This window comes from Thermobia domestica, chromosome 1, assembly GCF_964235325.1.
Source record: "Thermobia domestica chromosome 1, izTheDome1.hap1.1, whole genome shotgun sequence".
In the NCBI taxonomy this organism is placed as follows: Eukaryota; Metazoa; Arthropoda; class Insecta; order Zygentoma; family Lepismatidae; genus Thermobia; species Thermobia domestica.
The window spans coordinates 69,014,735-69,031,746 of NC_137454.1; the positions used below are offsets into that span (position 1 = coordinate 69,014,735).

Consider the following 17,012-nt stretch of genomic DNA (forward strand, 5'->3'; position numbering starts at 1 on the left):
GTTCAAAACAAAAGTAATTTAGAAATCCTCCAGTCTTAATCATAGAAGAGCTCCATATATGTACAGATAATTAAATGAATACCATTTATCACAGAACATGTTTTACGTTACACTGTCTTCCACAAATATAATTAACCACTTAAGTGATTACTTTTTCGCCTACTACCGATCCTGCAATGTGTATTTAAATCTCTACTCTGCTTCCCCCAGTCTACTTAAATTTTAGAAGTGTGAGAAATCTGGCTTATTTTGAAACAACTCCTCTGCCTTCAGAAAGTATTCAAATAAAAGTGTCGTTCACATATGTTAAACCGCTTAACAGGTTAATATATTTTTCCTGATTGCAGTTACAACAATTTAATATTATCATAGTGATAGCAATAACAATAAAGTATTTGTCTTGAGAGTCCTAATCTTTATTCCCCGAGCGGCTACTGCTGGAAGTAATACTCAGAACAAGAATCCTAGTACATATGAAAAGTTTCGTAGTTCTTAATTTTAAATGAAGTGTTGTTCACTATATTGATGATAAAAGTCCTGCAAACGTAATGGACTTAGCTTCTTTCAAATTGCTTTTGATTTGATGAAACCTGCTAACTGAAGATATATCCATCTATCCATCTCTCTCTCTCTCTCTCTCTCTCTCTATATATATATATATATATATATATATATATATATATATATATATATATATGAAATTACTAATTTTAGTGCATTTAGATGGTTCGTATGTTCCTCCCACGCTTTCTATCTTATTGCAGTCTACTTCTGTGCGTGGTATTCATGAGGTTAAATAATCTTTCCATCCCACAGTACAACGGCCATTGAGAATCCCGACGACTTTACAACAGTGATGAAATCGTACACATTAACAGCCTCATCTTGTTACCCACAAAGGGAGCTAAAGAATTCCACTAGCAGAAAATACAATAGTCCAATCAAACTACCGTTGTAAAAGGAATTCGGAAGTTACATGTCTAGACTCACAGTGATGGGCGAACTTACATTGCAGGAACTTTAAAAAGCAAGAAAGAAGAAATTTCATTTGTCCGATTAAGATCTAAGAAATGGCAGGAGAATATTCAGATTCACAATCTACAAAGACGAGTTATTGTGGTCTGTGTGTGTAACTGTGACTTGCAGAGGACAGATATATCAGTTGAGAGTTAAATGAAACCGTTGTAAACATTATGCTACCACATGGACTGGATGTTGGTTATAGATTATCACCTGCAAGACAGCAACACCACCACCAGTACTCACTTCCAATTCGCAATGTCTTCAAGATTGTGGGTGCCTAGTTCCTATTGGTTCTACAGCAAAGCATCGCTCAATATCAAATGGAGATACTGATGTAGTTGAACGCATTTGTAATTCACTGAATTGCTAATTTCAGTTCTAAACAGAGTACACAGAAATGATATGCTTTGAAACCTGTAATATGTTTTGGAACTTGCACTTATATTTTGGAAGCCTTATTATGTTTGAAAATTGTCTCTGTTGCTTACCTTCATGCACAATTAATATACAATGTCAAATAAGACTAGATTTTGATTTCATGGGACCAGTATGGAGTATCTGGTAACGAACGCTGGTTTCAATTGTTTATAAATCCTGTTCAACTCAAAAGTGGAAGTTCACGTTATCAAGTGTATGGTAATGATCAACAATCGAAATTTCTGGGATTAGCATTTTTGAGAAAAATTATATTTATACAAGGCTTGAAAAATTTACTCGCTGGAGGCGAGTAAAATCTGATCAATCAAAAATGTGTTTTATTCCACACAACAAATAAAAAATTGTAATACTGCAATGCACCACAACCAATAGACAAAATTAAAAATGTGGTATGTCTACTGTGTTGCAAAGTGACTTTTGTTTATTTGTAAACACTGTGACTGCAAAGTTGTCCGGATAGTTGATTTTTTAGCTGGCTACTACTTGGAAGCAAGATTTTTTTCAAGCCCTGTATATACATACATACATACGTGGGTCGTTCAATAAAGATGTGGCCTGACCCATTTCCATTTGAGATAGATTATAGATATTTACAATGTAGAATGGTACATATCTGTATAGAAATACTGCAAAATATCAGCCTTCTAACCTAAACAGTTTGTTACAAATCGTAATCCATGACAAGGTGTGACTATGGACAAAGTTGAGGCCAGAGCCGTGATTCGTAAGTTGTTTTTTAAGGGGAAATCGCCCAAGCTGATTCACGAGGAGATGACCAATGTAGATGGTGATGTTGCCCCATCCTACAGCATGGTGAAACAGTAGCACAAGGAATTTAGATGTGGTCGGACATCAGTGCAAAATAATTCAAGTCTAGGAAGGCCTCAATCAGCCATTGAAATGGCACTGTGAAACACGTGGAGGCATTAATCCTGGAAGGCAGACGAATAACTGTCCAGGAACTATCCCAACAGGTCAAAATAAGTGTAGGGTCCATCGAAACAATCAATCATCCATGACTATCTGCACCTGTCAAAAATGAGTGCCAGATGGATACCAAGATTGCTGCAACCTTTTCAGAAGAACAACGCGTGCTAGTATCAAGGCAATGTTTGGAACTGTGCAATCGTGACCCAAAGGACTTATTTCCCGTCTCATTACACAGAACGAAACATGGATCCATACATTTGATGCCGAGACAAAAATTGAATGCAAGCAGTGGTGTCACCCCCCCCCCCCAAAAAAAAGCTCGTGTGGTACCATCAGCTGGCAAGGTGATGCTGAGTGTTTTTTTAGGATTGTGAGGGCATCATCATAACCGATTACGTTCCTAAGAGTGCCACAATTACTGGACAATACTACGGTGATCTGCTTCAAAAGTTACGAGCAAAACTCAAAACATTCAGACGAGGAAAACTGTCGCAAGGCGTGCTGCTGCTCCAGAACAATGCAGTGTGTTACAATGCAGACATTGCCAGGAGACAAGCAGCCACTTGTGGGTACTCAATTTTGCCGCATTCTTCGTACTCGCCTCATCTGGCACCGTCCGACTTCTTCCTCTTTCCTATGCTGAAGAGATTTCTTAGGGGAAAGGTTTCTCTTCAACTGCGGACTTCATTTCTGCAACATCAGCATGGTTCACAGAGCAACCTGCATAATTTTACAAGTAAGGCATACATGCATTGAAGCACCGATGGGAGAAGTGGGTAAATTTCTGTGGTGGCTATGTGCAGAAGGAGTAAGCTTTTCACAAAATATTAAGCAGCTCTCTCAACTAGAAGTGAGTCAGGCCACATCTTTATTGAACGTCCCACGTACATATACATATATATCAGGGTCAACAAGTCTAGGAGGCCCAGGGGGGCAAATCATGTAGCCAGGATTGAAGTTGGAACACTTTCAAACTCTTAACTGGAAGACCAATTGGAAAACGATCATTAGGAAGACGTGGGCGCAGATGGAATCCTAGGCCTAGGCGCAGCAAACACAGTATGAAATTAACGTATAAAAATGATTATGCCTGATGAAGCCAAAGTGTAAGTTGGTGAAACTGTCACACGTATGTGATTTTTAAATATGAATATAGTGTTCTGCTCAGCAAATAGTTTGTGTTTAAATAATTATGTGATTGGTAAATGTATTGTGGAATTTTATATCAAGCATCAGTGTCAGAATGAAATCACCAAGAACTTACGCTCATATACAACAAATATGCCTACGAAATGTACTTAATACAATTTATTTCGATTCATAGCAATCTCTGTAAGCAATTGTGTATAATCCAGAAATTTGTCATATTTGGAAAAGTTGTGCGCTCTTGAGATTCCTCTTCGAATAAGTTTTACTCTATATAGAGTGGACGGGAACTAACTCTCTACAGAAAGTTGTTTCTAACTTTTCGTTTACCACTTTTCATGACACAAAATGCATTTTCTTTCTTATAATGGTAGATTGATATGCACTGCTAAAATATTCTACATAAGTGCCACCATTACCCGGCAGTTTTCGTAAATGGTTGAGCATGTTTGCGACAGACTTCTGCAGATACTTCAGCGGTAATTTAGAAGAACTTGACTGATATGTTACTCCATTAAGAGATTTTGGTTTTGTACGATAAACTTCCTCTTTCGTCCACTCCTAGAGAAAAAGTCGCAGGCCGTTAGGTCAGAACTCCTTGCTGGCCATTCAAGGGAGCCCACGATGCCCCTACCAGCGTCCTGGAAAATGAGTGTCAAGCGACGCACCTACAAGTCATAGGAAATAAAGCGTGCCCCCATCTTGCATAAAGATTAGGTCGATGTAATTGTGCCCGTGAATACAATACCGTGAACATAATTTTCAAGCATATCAAGGTACCGTTCAGCATTCATTAACCCGAATGATGTACAGATCCACAAAGTCCATGGATGTCATGCCGCACTACACTGTGACTTCTGGGCGATGTTGGCCTTTTTCCAACAACCATCCCAGAATCATCTTGCCCAATAATAATTGTTCTGATTAACAAACACCCAAACATGAATCAGGCTTCATCTGACCACATGATATTATCGAAATGATCGGACCGGTCTTCATATCAAGCAAGGATATTCCCTCCATATTTCGACCGAAGATCAGTCCTCTGGCGAGAATTCCTGGCAGTAATGTAGTTTATATGTACGAACTTCCTTCAGAACAGCTCGCATTGTTTTGGGTAAAGCCAATTTCGAGAGACGCTCGTCCTTGTTATTTCAGAGGACTCGAAACATTTCCTGAACCACTAACATATTTTCCTCCGTCCTCAATGTTGAGGGGCGACCGCGTGTCCTAATATCTGCCACAATAGTGGCAACCTAGAACATGTTGGTTAGTGTATTGGTGCTGATCCAGCTGATATACTCACTGAGAAACGAGAAATTACACTCTAATAACTTTATGAAAATGGATCAAAACGTTCCTAACTTTAAAGCAACCCGTTCCTACCCATACCTTATCTTACTCTACTCTACCCTACACTACACTACTATACCCTTCTAAACCGGTCCTAATTATCGATGCGCAGCGGTTGCGTGTATTGTAAAGTTTACCCGATGTATCTTTGCACAAAAGTTTTTATGGGATAACTACGTACATTTAACCCCTCCTAAAGTGATCTGCACCGAGGAAAGCAAGTTCACATACCAAAAGTGATTGTTTAAGGACCAACTGTCGATTAACTGAAAAGAAGCAGCTTACATATGCAATAAATGGGTTCACTCGAGCAGACGGTTCTACCAAACCGAAAATTTATAGGTAAATTACGATGTGAAACATTTTCCGTGAAGGAATGAGAGTGTGGATATAAGTAATTACTGTCAACGCACCAAATATTGAAATGAATTTTGAGTGATAGTGAAAGTATTATATGTGTGTGTTCTCCCACTATCCTCGTTTATGGATATACCCTCCGTCGCTCATGCGCCTGCTCCCTACGGACGCACCTCCTCACTACCGCTCGCGCCCCCTTGCTGCGCTTATGGAATGACTCGGTTTAGATAGCACTCGTGCTTTTTAGTGATCACCTAACAGAAGTAGGTTCGTATTTTATACAGTGTACTTTTTATAAACAGAAGGGGTCCATATGTTCACACTGCATGTTACTGTCTCCTCCTGAAGTCAAATTGCAAGTAGTAATAGAGTTCCTCATGCTCTGCTAAAAGTAATGCAAAGTTCTAACCTAACCTAAAAACATAATAAGGGTTATGTTTAGCAGAAGGGGTTCAAAAACAAAATTTACAGGAGAAATGGATAATGCATGTTCTTAGACCTAACATAACATGGTCAATGTTCCGTTAAGGGGGTCCAGTGCCTTTGACACCACTTCTTTCTATTGATTTTCGTTTGATTACATAATATAACGTTATGTTAGGTTAGGTCAGTTCAGGTTAAGTTAGGTTAGCTTAGGTCAGGTGAAGTTAGGTTAGCTTAAGGGGGTCCAGTGTAGTTTTGGACCCCCTTAACGGAACATGGACCCATAACGTAAGCAAATCTAACCTAATATTAGTAGAAATAAGCGAAATTCTATATTTTTTTTTGGAAAACTATGCTGGACCCCTACATTAACATAATGTAACAAACTAATCTAACCTATTAACAGAAATAACCGAAATTGTAACATTTTTCAGAAACAATTGCTGGATCCCTTCTGTTAAACATTAGCCCATAAAAAGTGCGTCAAAATTGGGTAGAACCGTCTGGTCGAGTAATGCCCAAATAAATTTATGGATCTCTATCCTCAATCTGCACTAAATTTATTTACTCTGATGCAAGGCTCAGCAATTACGAATAAAAAAACAGAAGCAGATAATCTCTAATTACAGATAGAATATGTTGTCTTAGTTATCTTACATATATTGACACTAAAACATACTGATGTATGGATATTTAAAATTCACATTTCGTTACTCGTCATAAAACTTACATTACACAAAATATTTTTGTTAAAAATAACACAAAGCACAATGAAATAATTGTAGTTCGATACTGGAATCTGTAGTTATCTTTATAGCACAACTTAATCAACTTTCGATTAAACTACTTTGCTTTCATTGCAGACCGGTCATCACGCCGCCTTCACACCAACTTGACAATTTGTTGACAAGTTGACAGTTGACGTACGAGTTACGAGCAGTGTTGGCAGACTCTGGAAAAGCGGGAACCGAGGGCAATCAAAAGGCAACATTCAACGTTTTATCCTCCGGAGAACCATACATCAGCATTTCTTATGGCTGTGCTTTAATTGTTAAATGTATGTTACTTATTTTTCTGTATCCTAGGATCTTTATTGTATTGCCTTGAAATTATACACGATAAAGTAATAATAGTTTGCGACTCTCTCTCTTAGGTTTTAGACTAAGCTTCTTTTTGAATTTATTTCAAAATGTAAATTTTGATGTATTCTTATTTTTCTTGTACTTTAATATGTTCATTCCTATTTTATTCGAATTATTTTCTAAACAATTCTTTACTAATTTATTAAAAAAACGTAAATTACCTATGTATATACACTTTTATTATTTCATGTTGAAAATTAGCTTAATGTTCTTAATTTGCATTCATATTTTACTATCTCTGTACTGTAATCACTTTTAATGTGTCTAAATTCTAACATAATATAATATTATTCTGTTTGCGACGTGGCAAGATAGAAAAAAAAAGAGAGAGAGAGAGACTTACGGATTTGTCAATTACCAGAACTCAATTTATCATCCTCCCCTAATGAAACTTTATGTTGGAACTATACAGAAAATAACGTTATTTTGGAATGGTATCTATTACATTACCCAATGCATAATGTACTGTAGAAGTAATAACGTTATTTCAACTCTTAATTAATTGATCGATTGATTGATTATAATGGAGACTTAAGCAAAAATGCTATTTCTCCGCGTTATGACAAATTGCACGTTAAAAATTTACAATAAAGTTCAGGAAAATCAAAATCAAATTTAAGATCTACAAATTAAGAGAACAAAATAAATTTAAAAAATAAAAATAAAAAGAGAGGCCTTGAAAAGGCTAAAGGAATAAAAAAAAAAACAAGATCTAAAATGTGTAAGAAGAAAATGTCTAACAAATGTCAATCACAGTAACTCATAACAAGTAAAATCTATTTAAAAAAGAAAGAAAGAAAAATCCGCCTTTCACTTTCATTTCATTTATTTTACTGAACCGTGGGTTCCCTCGTTCGATCCCCTGTGAAGTACGTTTATGGTGGATGACATCGTATTTACGGGTTTACTCCTATTTAATCCTACATTCTCATTCCGCCAATTCTTCCATTATCATTCACTTGCCTTAATCATCATTTCATCAGCCTAAAGGACATAATTATGGGACGTTAAACTGAAAGGAAAGGTTTGATTTTACTGAACTATGAAAGGGTGAGTCAATCCCTGAAACACCACCACAACTGATTCTGGCGAATTGTGGATTAGTAATCGTTGTGAGATACAAAAAATGACGCAAGCAGTTAAAAAGAAAATCTTGTAACAAAATTTTGGTAAGACCATCAATAATGCATACTGTCAAGAAATCAGATGACAACTAGGAGGTAAGGCTTAAAGATATTCTATCACAGATCACATAGAGATTCTATCTCAAAGTAACCGCAGTTTATCGGAACAACAAACGCGGCTTCAAAAGGGTACTATGAGGAATGTACGTCTTTGAAAGAGTACCAATATTGAAAATAATCATAACAATTAATGGAAGAAATTTCGGTGCAAGATTCTCTCTACCTTTTCTTTCTTGATATTTATTTCTGTCTTCGTTCTTTGTACGTTTCGTCATATCCAAATTGACTTTGAATGTATCTTGAAGTTTCCTACTATCTCAAATATTTTGTTCAGGGTCGTCATTTAGGAGGACAGGAGGGGGCAATTGCTCCCCTAAGAGTTTGAGAAATGCATATAATTTAATGGATTTTCTATTAATTTACTAATACGAAACGTGAAAACATTATGTTGGTGGTGCTCTTGCCCCCTCAAGCGAAGTCTGAAATGACTCTCCTGATTTTGTTTTTCATTCCCGGTGGGAAGAGTCAGTCAAAAAGGTATAATAACTTTCTCAAACCAGCCTGACTGAGATCCTCCTTGAGATTTCCTCACTCACACCAGGCGAGTGCCAGAATGGTATCTAACATTCAGGTCCCAGAAACCTTCCTTCTCCATTCCTTTCCTCCTACCCCGCTTTCCCGGATAGTGTGCTCCACAATGGACATCATCCATCATATGTGACGGGATTAACGCCAATATATATAGTGTTCGAAGTGGAAAAAAGCAGAGGTTGTATGTTTTATTATGATTTTGACTCGACATACCCGATATCTAAATGTTGAAATGCAGTGAGGGTATGTTGCCTATAACAGTAGTTTTCAAAGTGTGATCCGCGACACCTAAAAATTGAAATGACGCGGATCCCACTTTCCGCAATAAAATTCAACTCACAGCTGTTATGCAAGAAGTATTTTTCAGTAACTAAGAAGAAAGCAATTAGAAATTATAACTACGTTTTTAAATTTTAATGTTTTCCTACTTTACTAAATTTCTGCCTTAAAGCCGGTCAACCGTTATATAGGAATACTTCAAGTGAGAGAAATCCCTTCTTTGTTAGGGCACTTTTGCTGAAGTGCACAAAACACTTGTAGGACACTTGAGTGCATTAGCTGCAAGTTTTCGAGAATATTTCCCTGCCCCACAACCTGGTAATATTTGGAATGAAAATTATTTCAGTAATGTAGAAATCCATGACATACAAGGTATGAATCTGCCTAACACATATCAAGAACAGATCCTATTGGAACTATCTTATTATACTTCATGGAAAAACGTTTTCAAACAAAATGATCTTAGTAGCTTTTGATTGCGTGTGCGCTGTGAATATGAATAGTTGTCTATAAAGACATTGCAATATTTGATGCCTTTTCCTACCACTTACTTATGTGAGAAGACTTTTTTTGGTCTTTGCAATAGTAAAAACCTTAAAGCGAAATCGTCTTAGTGTGTAATCGGACCTAATATTGATGGTGACAAAACTTATTCCAGATTTCAATGCAATTATGAAAAAAAAAAAAAAAAAAACAAAGAATTTCATTCCTCACATTAGTGACCCCACATTTGAGAACATTGTTTATCAAGTGGATTACTTTTTTAAAAAAAAGAAAAATGATTTTCAGTCTTGAAAGTTACTACATTTTCAATTGAAATTTCGTTCACTAGGAAATAATCATATATTTTTAGAATAAATTATAAATTGCATTATTTTTCTTGTCAGTGGTAATTCTAATTAGTATAGCATGCAAAAGTTCAGATAGCATCGCAAGGGGATCTGCAGATCACTTTCTAAATGAAGAGGGATCCGCGTTATCGGAAAGTTTGATAATCACTGGCCTAAAAGATTGCATTTCTATATACATAATGATTGAAAACCATTGAAAACCTAATCTGTAGTAATTGGCTGGAGGGAGGGAGATATGGAGAGATTTGGATCCCCCGCAAACAACTTTCTGAAGAAAATTTTAAAAAATCCCCTTTTTGAATACAAAGTTTGTATTATAGAGATTTCCAGGTCCTCCCTCGACTGTGGGGTATTTCAAACCCCCGGTAGGTCCGCCTCCACAGCAGACAACCCTAAATCCACCCATACTCAAAACACAGCATTTACATGCATTAAGAAAAGAAGACACACAAGTACATAATAAAGAAGCAATTCAATATGGGACATCAAAATATAAACTAGGTGAACTTCTTTGAAGACACCTCGTTTTAAAAACAAAAATAGGAAAAAGATGACAAAAAATGTTGCTGTTGTCAACTTAGAAATTATTTATACATAAGAAATAAACTCTTTTTACGTGCAAAGCTATTTGTCAATTATTGTGCATAAAAATGGATTTATTCAAGGTATTTAGCTTCTGCTTTCCAGTGACGGTATGTTTTAATCATTGAAAAACCAGAGGCAGTATGGCATACCACCGCATACCGTCTCACTTCGACCACTGTATATATATATATATATATATATATATATATATATATATATATATATATATATATATATATATATATATATATATATATATATATATATGCCAATAATCAGAAGTTTGTTTGTTTTGTTTTCTATTACAGGTCGACCCATGTCTGACAGACTTACATTAGAGCACAGGAGAGTGGTGGCAAGTTAATGGAAGTTGTGCAGTCGGCAACAGAGGTACGTCGAAGGTTTGCAGAACGATTTGCAGATCGATGGCCACCACCTCGCTTATCTAACAATTTATCTAATTTACCAGAAGTTTGTAGCAACTGGATCAGTAGCACACAATTATAGCGGAAATGCGGGGTGTCCTAAGACTGGCAGAAGTGAATTAAACATTAATATAGTGCAGGAGGCCATACTACGGAATCCAACAAAAACGATGAGAAATTGTAGTTTGGAAACAGGGATCCCAGAGAGGACAGTGAACCGAATTCTTTCCAAGGATCTTGTCATGCGACCATATCACCTACAAATCCTCCAAGCTTTGACTACTTCGCAGAAACAGGTACGAATAAAATGGTGTGAGATTCTAGCTAAGATGTCACGGATGCAACCGAGCATTGATAGTCAAATGAATTTTAGTGATGAAGCTTTCTTTCATGCCAGTGGTGGTCATATTAAGATTCAAGATTTAAATTTTGCGCTCACATTTAGTGCACCCCTTAGTATTTTTAAGATTTGTTTGATATCTCTGCGTTAAAATAGGGGGGGGGGGGGGCTGAGGAGCAAAAATGTAAGAAAAAGGAATATTTTTTAAAACAAAAATTTCCTTTTTTTTTCTATTTTCTCGCCTCAGACATAATGGAGACGTGTGAATGCTGCCGTTTGAAAGTCTGTTCTATTCTGAAGAGTGGGGCCGTGGTGGCTCAGTTGTAGAGCGTTCACCTCTGGTGCTTGGGGTCCCAGGTTCGATCCCAGACCCCGCCAAGTGAACTTTGTGGTGGACAAACACCGTGTGCGTGGGTTTTCTCGGGGTTCTCCCGTTTCCTTCCACTTTCTTCATCCCACCATTTCATTCATCACTCATCATCACCGTCTTCTTTAGCCTAACGGCACCGGTGTTGCGACGTAAAACTTAAAATTTCATTTCATTTCATTTATTCTGAAGAGAATGATGACCCTAAGATAAATAGGGATGGCTCAGGAAATTTTTATGTTACATCCGGTCCTTTTGGAGGAATCTGGGGCTCATTGGTAAATATTTTTCCGGTTCTTACTATTCAAGATAGAAGCTTGAAATTTTGAACACACATTTAGTACACCCAGTGCCGGATTTACGTATAAGCTAAACAAGCTAAAGCTTAGGGCCCCACTATCTTGGGGCTCTCCCCCCAAAAAAAAATCAAGACAAAAGCTCGTAACATAATTTTCAAATAAGAGAAAGCAAATAAGATAAAACTCGCATACAACAACGGTATTTTGTATTGTTATGCACTAGGCTCTTATGAAGCAAGTAATGATGACTTTGCTTGTAATGGGGCCCTGTTTAACAACCTTGTTTATAATAGGGCCTCTGTTACCCAGCCTTGCTTATAATGGGACACCGTTTCCTAGCCTCGCTCATAATGGAGCCCCATTACCCAGTTCTGACAGTGTATGGCATGTAATGGGGTATCTTTTCCCCCAGCCCTGCAAGTAATGGGGCATCTGTTTCCCAGCCTCGCTTTTATTGGGACCCTTGTTTCAGAATCCTGCTTATAATGTGGACCTTATTTTCTAGCCATTATATTTAGCTATTTTGATAAGACTTCACAATATAAGTGTTATGGTACCTTATACTTATATGCTAATGGAACTCTAGTGCTGCCTTTTCTCGTACTCTTTGGAATATGACAAGAAATCGGGGCTGGTAACAGTGTATTCATTAAGAAGAAGACATGAAACGACAAGCTGGCGAAATAATGGTAAAATATCAAGAAATTACAACTCTAAGGGCCAGTCCTACCATCTTCTGATATCTGTCTGATATAAATATCCTCCTGACATTTTTCCGATAAGTGTTCTACAATGTCCTGATAACAATCAGGTGGCTGATAAACCCTATCAGCTGGTTGGTACTTTGACAGGAAGTTCAATTGCCTGTTAACAGCTATCAGCTACTTGTTAGCAATGTTGCCAGATCTACTGATTTTGCAGGAGATCTCCTGCTTTTTCTAGGTTCTACTGATCTACTGCGAAAGAAAATGAAAAGTGAACAATCTCCTGCTTTTTCCTTAGTTCGAGAAGTTGAAGAAATATATTATTATTAATATTGAATTTTCAATGTTTCCTCACATAAAAAGATTAAGTTTCTCTGTTATAATACACAAAGCTCTGTAGAGCATATAGCTATAGAGCTTTACTGTATATAATATGAATCCAAAGAATACAACTCTACGTCATCTTCTACATGCATTATGGTTAGCGTTTTACAAGTAAGTGTTGTTTAGATTGGGACTTGGGTTGGAAGAGTGGCTTAGATCATTTCTCCACGATCATCAGCAAGATATCGTCTTACGCCACGATCACGTGTGACTGTACCATATAGCTACGTTATCGCTACGTGCATGAAAAACATTTTTCCACTCCACTTTGCTCTTTCACTACGTTTTACTTCACATACGTGTGTATCAAATAATAATATAAATCGGGACTTTTCCCTTTCATTTGTTCAACGTAGTTAATCGAAAATGAATTCTGGACTGATTGTTTTGACTACTGCCCCCTTAATAATGGCAAATTTTACTGCCTCCACCCCGGATTTACATTCAAACGCCACCACTGCATGTGTCTACTGCTTTCTCCTGTTTTTTATCTTCGAATCTCCTGCTTTTCCAACTGACTGGTCTGGCAACACTGCTTGTTAGTTGTCGTGTAGTGAATCATGGACGAAATCGAAGAATTGTTGATGGTGTCCGAGGACGATGAGGAGATTGTTCAATATATAGCGTGGCCTAGAAGACCATTTTAGCTCGAATATATGCCAATTTATAACAATAAGTAGTACCCATTGGCTACAAGTGCCCGCACATAAGCGCCATGTAATTTGTGTAGTTAGAAGATGAAGAAATATATGCTATATAAAATATAGAGTTTAATTATTGAAATTGAATGATATATAAAAACATATCTAAATTATTAATCTAATTTACATATTTTTAGAGGTGGAATATCAAATAAATGAATTAATTAAAAGCTCAGATTGTGTTATTACGTGTAGTATTATAAAATGGAGTGTAATATATAACGAAATTAACGTTATAAATTTTAGTTATAAATTTGACGTTTCAATTGTTTTCAGTGTGATCAACAGAAAACCAACCAATCAAATGGTCCGTTAAAACCTTGCTTCGGGTTAACTATCTGACAGAGAAAATATCAGGCACAGTATATTGTAGAACGAACCACGGGTTAAAGTAACTGACAACTTCCTGATATCTAATTCTGACTGATAGTAATCAGAAAGAATATCAGGATATTGTAGGACTGGCCCTAAGTGGCAAAATACTTTTTATATCTCGAAATTATAGACATTTCGCTGGCAATGTTGAATTTAGGCATGTTTAAGAGGGATTGAGCCCCCCTAAAATATATCTATACACATGCATTGTATTCTTTGCTTTTTCTGTTTATTTTTCGGAAATAAAAGAGTCTTAAAAGCAAAGATATTTTTTCGAAGCTAATTTCTTTCTTTCTTTTTTTTTTTTTTTTTTTGCTCAACTTAATTTTCTAATTAATAAACCGCGTTCTCGTGATGTTTTTGAGGCTTAATTATTAATGAAATTTTCTCTCCATATCGTACCCACTCTCTCCTTATTCTGTGATTTTCTTTTTGTAAATATAGTACGAAAAGAGAAAGGAGAGCTAGGATTGGTATAAAATGTTGATGTAAAAAGGTTGGGAGGTGAAGCATTATAGTAAGGACTTGGTAAACAAAGTAAAACAGACCCGAATAAGATTGAAATCAGCCTTCATTCCCCTGACTCATTCTTCACATAGTGTCTTATTATTAATATTATTAAGATTATATACAGGGAAAGTCAAAATAATGGACCCGATTTCAGAAATTTATATCTATTAGGTCCATAAATAACCATATAGCATATATTCAAACTCCCCAAAATTGCGATATTTTGTCGCTGAAAAAGAAAGGCTAGAGGGCCTCATTACTTTCAATAGCTTAGGACCCCATGAATCCTAAATCAGGCACTGAGTACACCAATTCTATTTTTCAGTTGATTTTCAGATCTGTGAGTTAACATAGATGGGGGTCCAGAGGGACTCAAAATTAAAAAAAAAAGAAAAAATCTCGATTTCTCTTCAAATTTGCCGCCTTAGAGACATGGTAGGGAAATGCGAATGGTACAATTTGATAGGGTGTTTTATTCTGAAGAGAATGAGTTACGAGTCATGATTTAGGATAAATAGGGATGATGCTGTAGCTGCTTAACTGAAAGTCTATAATTTACCTTAAAAAGCCATAGTGAAAAATCCTGTGGATGCCTATGACAGAGAAGTTGATAAAATTTCCCGAAATTAGGTTCTCAACTCCTGGGGCTAAACATGGCGTCAGTGGTCCATTCGATATAATCGATAGAATTTGGTTCGTTTTGACAGAAGTTGTTTCAATATATCGAACAGTGTTGCAAATCAAAGAGTTTTTTTCCAATGTTTGAGTAGACTATACCGGCAAATAACATTTCTGTAATAATCGCAAATTAGGTTTTTAAAAATATTAATAAATATATTAATTAACAGGACATTCTTCCACTCAGAATATCATATTTATCAAAATTTTATTGGATAATTCACTTTAAGAAGTAAAATACATTAAGAAGTGTAATGAAATCCGTACATTGTAGAACTTATTTATGTTGGGGGATGATATTATTGGGATCGAAATCTGTCAAAATAGACAACAAACATCAAGTTAAAACAACACAAAGTTTATGGTGCAGGGTAGTTCAGTTTTATTATAGATTTTAAATGCATATAAGCGAAACAATTATATTTAAATATCGTGTGTTTATGAATCGATGACAATAGCAAACCGACCAACCCGAACAGCTGTTTATGACGTCACATATCAACATAGTGCGCAAGCCGAAAGTTTTCAGTGAGAATGTAAGAGAAAATACACGTATTGTGTTCGCAGAATTTCAGTAGACATTGTGTTTTATGCTGTATTATGTGATGTAGTTCTAGAATTGAGAGTAGAATGGTGATAGCAGACACATTTTTTCGTAAATATAAATCTGTGTCGCTAACAAACTGAATATTTATTGTGATATTCCAAAGTATGCTGCCACCACTGCTATTGTTTGCAACCTGAGGTAAATAAGGTTTTGTTTTTAATACTTAAGACTACGAAGGAGAGTAATACTTAATCGCCTTTCATTTTTGTTTTAAGTGAAATTCTAATTAGTTTACAATTCGAATATAATACTGTTTCTGTTTTTATGTGGCATAATAAGTTTAAACCAACAGTAAATATTGTTTCCTGAGCAAAATAAGTTTGGGTTAGGAATTACGAATGTTGTTAGAATACATTATGTGTGGTCTACAGTTTAGATAATTTATTTACTTAAACTACTTATGGGACAAAAATACTCGGAAGTTCTACTATTCAGGTAAAATATATTCTTTCCTTACAATGTCTAACATGCAATCTTTTATGGATGCCGGTGAGTAATAGTGGTTTGACCATGCACTACAGGTTAATGCGTACTTTCATCACGCTGCTGTATTTATAGTGATAACAGTGCAGTTTTACTATACGGATCTATAGTACAAGTAGTAGAGGAACGCGTTAGATGCCTCGCAGGAATTGGTTGGGTTCTGTTCTCGACATAAAATGTGCAAATTAAGACTTGCCCAAATTTTTCTGTACATTTTACAATATGTGGATCCGTATATAAAATAAAACTGCACCGTGATAACTAGGTCCTGGTATTGCCTCAGTGCTGAAAAGGAAGCTAAACTTTTATACCACTTACTTTCATCTAAACATAAACCACATGTACAAAAGGAACATCTGATATTACTTCGAAAGGAGAATGTGTCAATAATCAAAATATATGCAGATCTGACTTCTGACATGCCTAAAAATCTAGAAATGGGCTGCGTAATCGAAACTATGCTTTAAACCACGTAATAGTTCATAGAAAGGCCATGATAAGCTGAATGTCTATGTCAATACAGTGTAAAGTCATGATCTAGTGCAGGTGCAGAATATGGGTGAACTTTACAATACACGCTCCAGCTGTGTATCGATGAGTAGGGCCGCTTTAAGAGGGTATAGTAGAGTAGGGTAGGGGTAGGAACGGATTAGCTTAAGTTTTCATAAAATTAATAGAGTGTAATTTCTTGTTTCTGAATGAGTATACCAGCTGGAACGGGCATTGTAAAGATAACCCTAGAATAGTTCATCAAATTCAGAATACATTTTACGGATTTACGGATACGAACAGCTGCAAATAGTAGCCCCGAAACAGAAAGTTTACAGATAAATGAAG

General features: G+C 36.2%; 2 protein-coding genes across 5 annotated transcripts in view; one reads left to right on the top strand and one right to left on the bottom strand.

Annotated features, from left to right (window-relative positions):
• Eogt (EGF-domain O-GlcNAc transferase) overlaps nucleotides 1-6,601 on the bottom strand; it is a 53,293-nt gene extending 46,692 nt beyond the window's left edge. Inside the window, exon 1 of the mRNA XM_081758305.1 lies at nucleotides 6,401-6,601. The gene's annotated coding sequence lies outside the window, so the exon portion shown is untranslated. The remainder of the gene's footprint in view (nucleotides 1-6,400) is intronic.
• An 8,814-nt stretch (nucleotides 6,602-15,415) lies between these two features.
• Nucleotides 15,416-17,012, top strand: part of LOC145685785 (ATP-binding cassette sub-family A member 2-like) — a 203,752-nt gene continuing 202,155 nt past the window's right edge. For 2 of the 4 annotated variants that reach the window (XM_081758345.1, XM_081758336.1), the window contains exon 1: nucleotides 15,417-15,830. The gene's annotated coding sequence lies outside the window, so the exon portion shown is untranslated. Of the gene's footprint in view, nucleotides 15,831-15,850; nucleotides 16,128-17,012 lie in introns of those variants that run through there. The other 2 variants (XM_081758317.1, XM_081758325.1) reach the window with 2 other exon arrangements.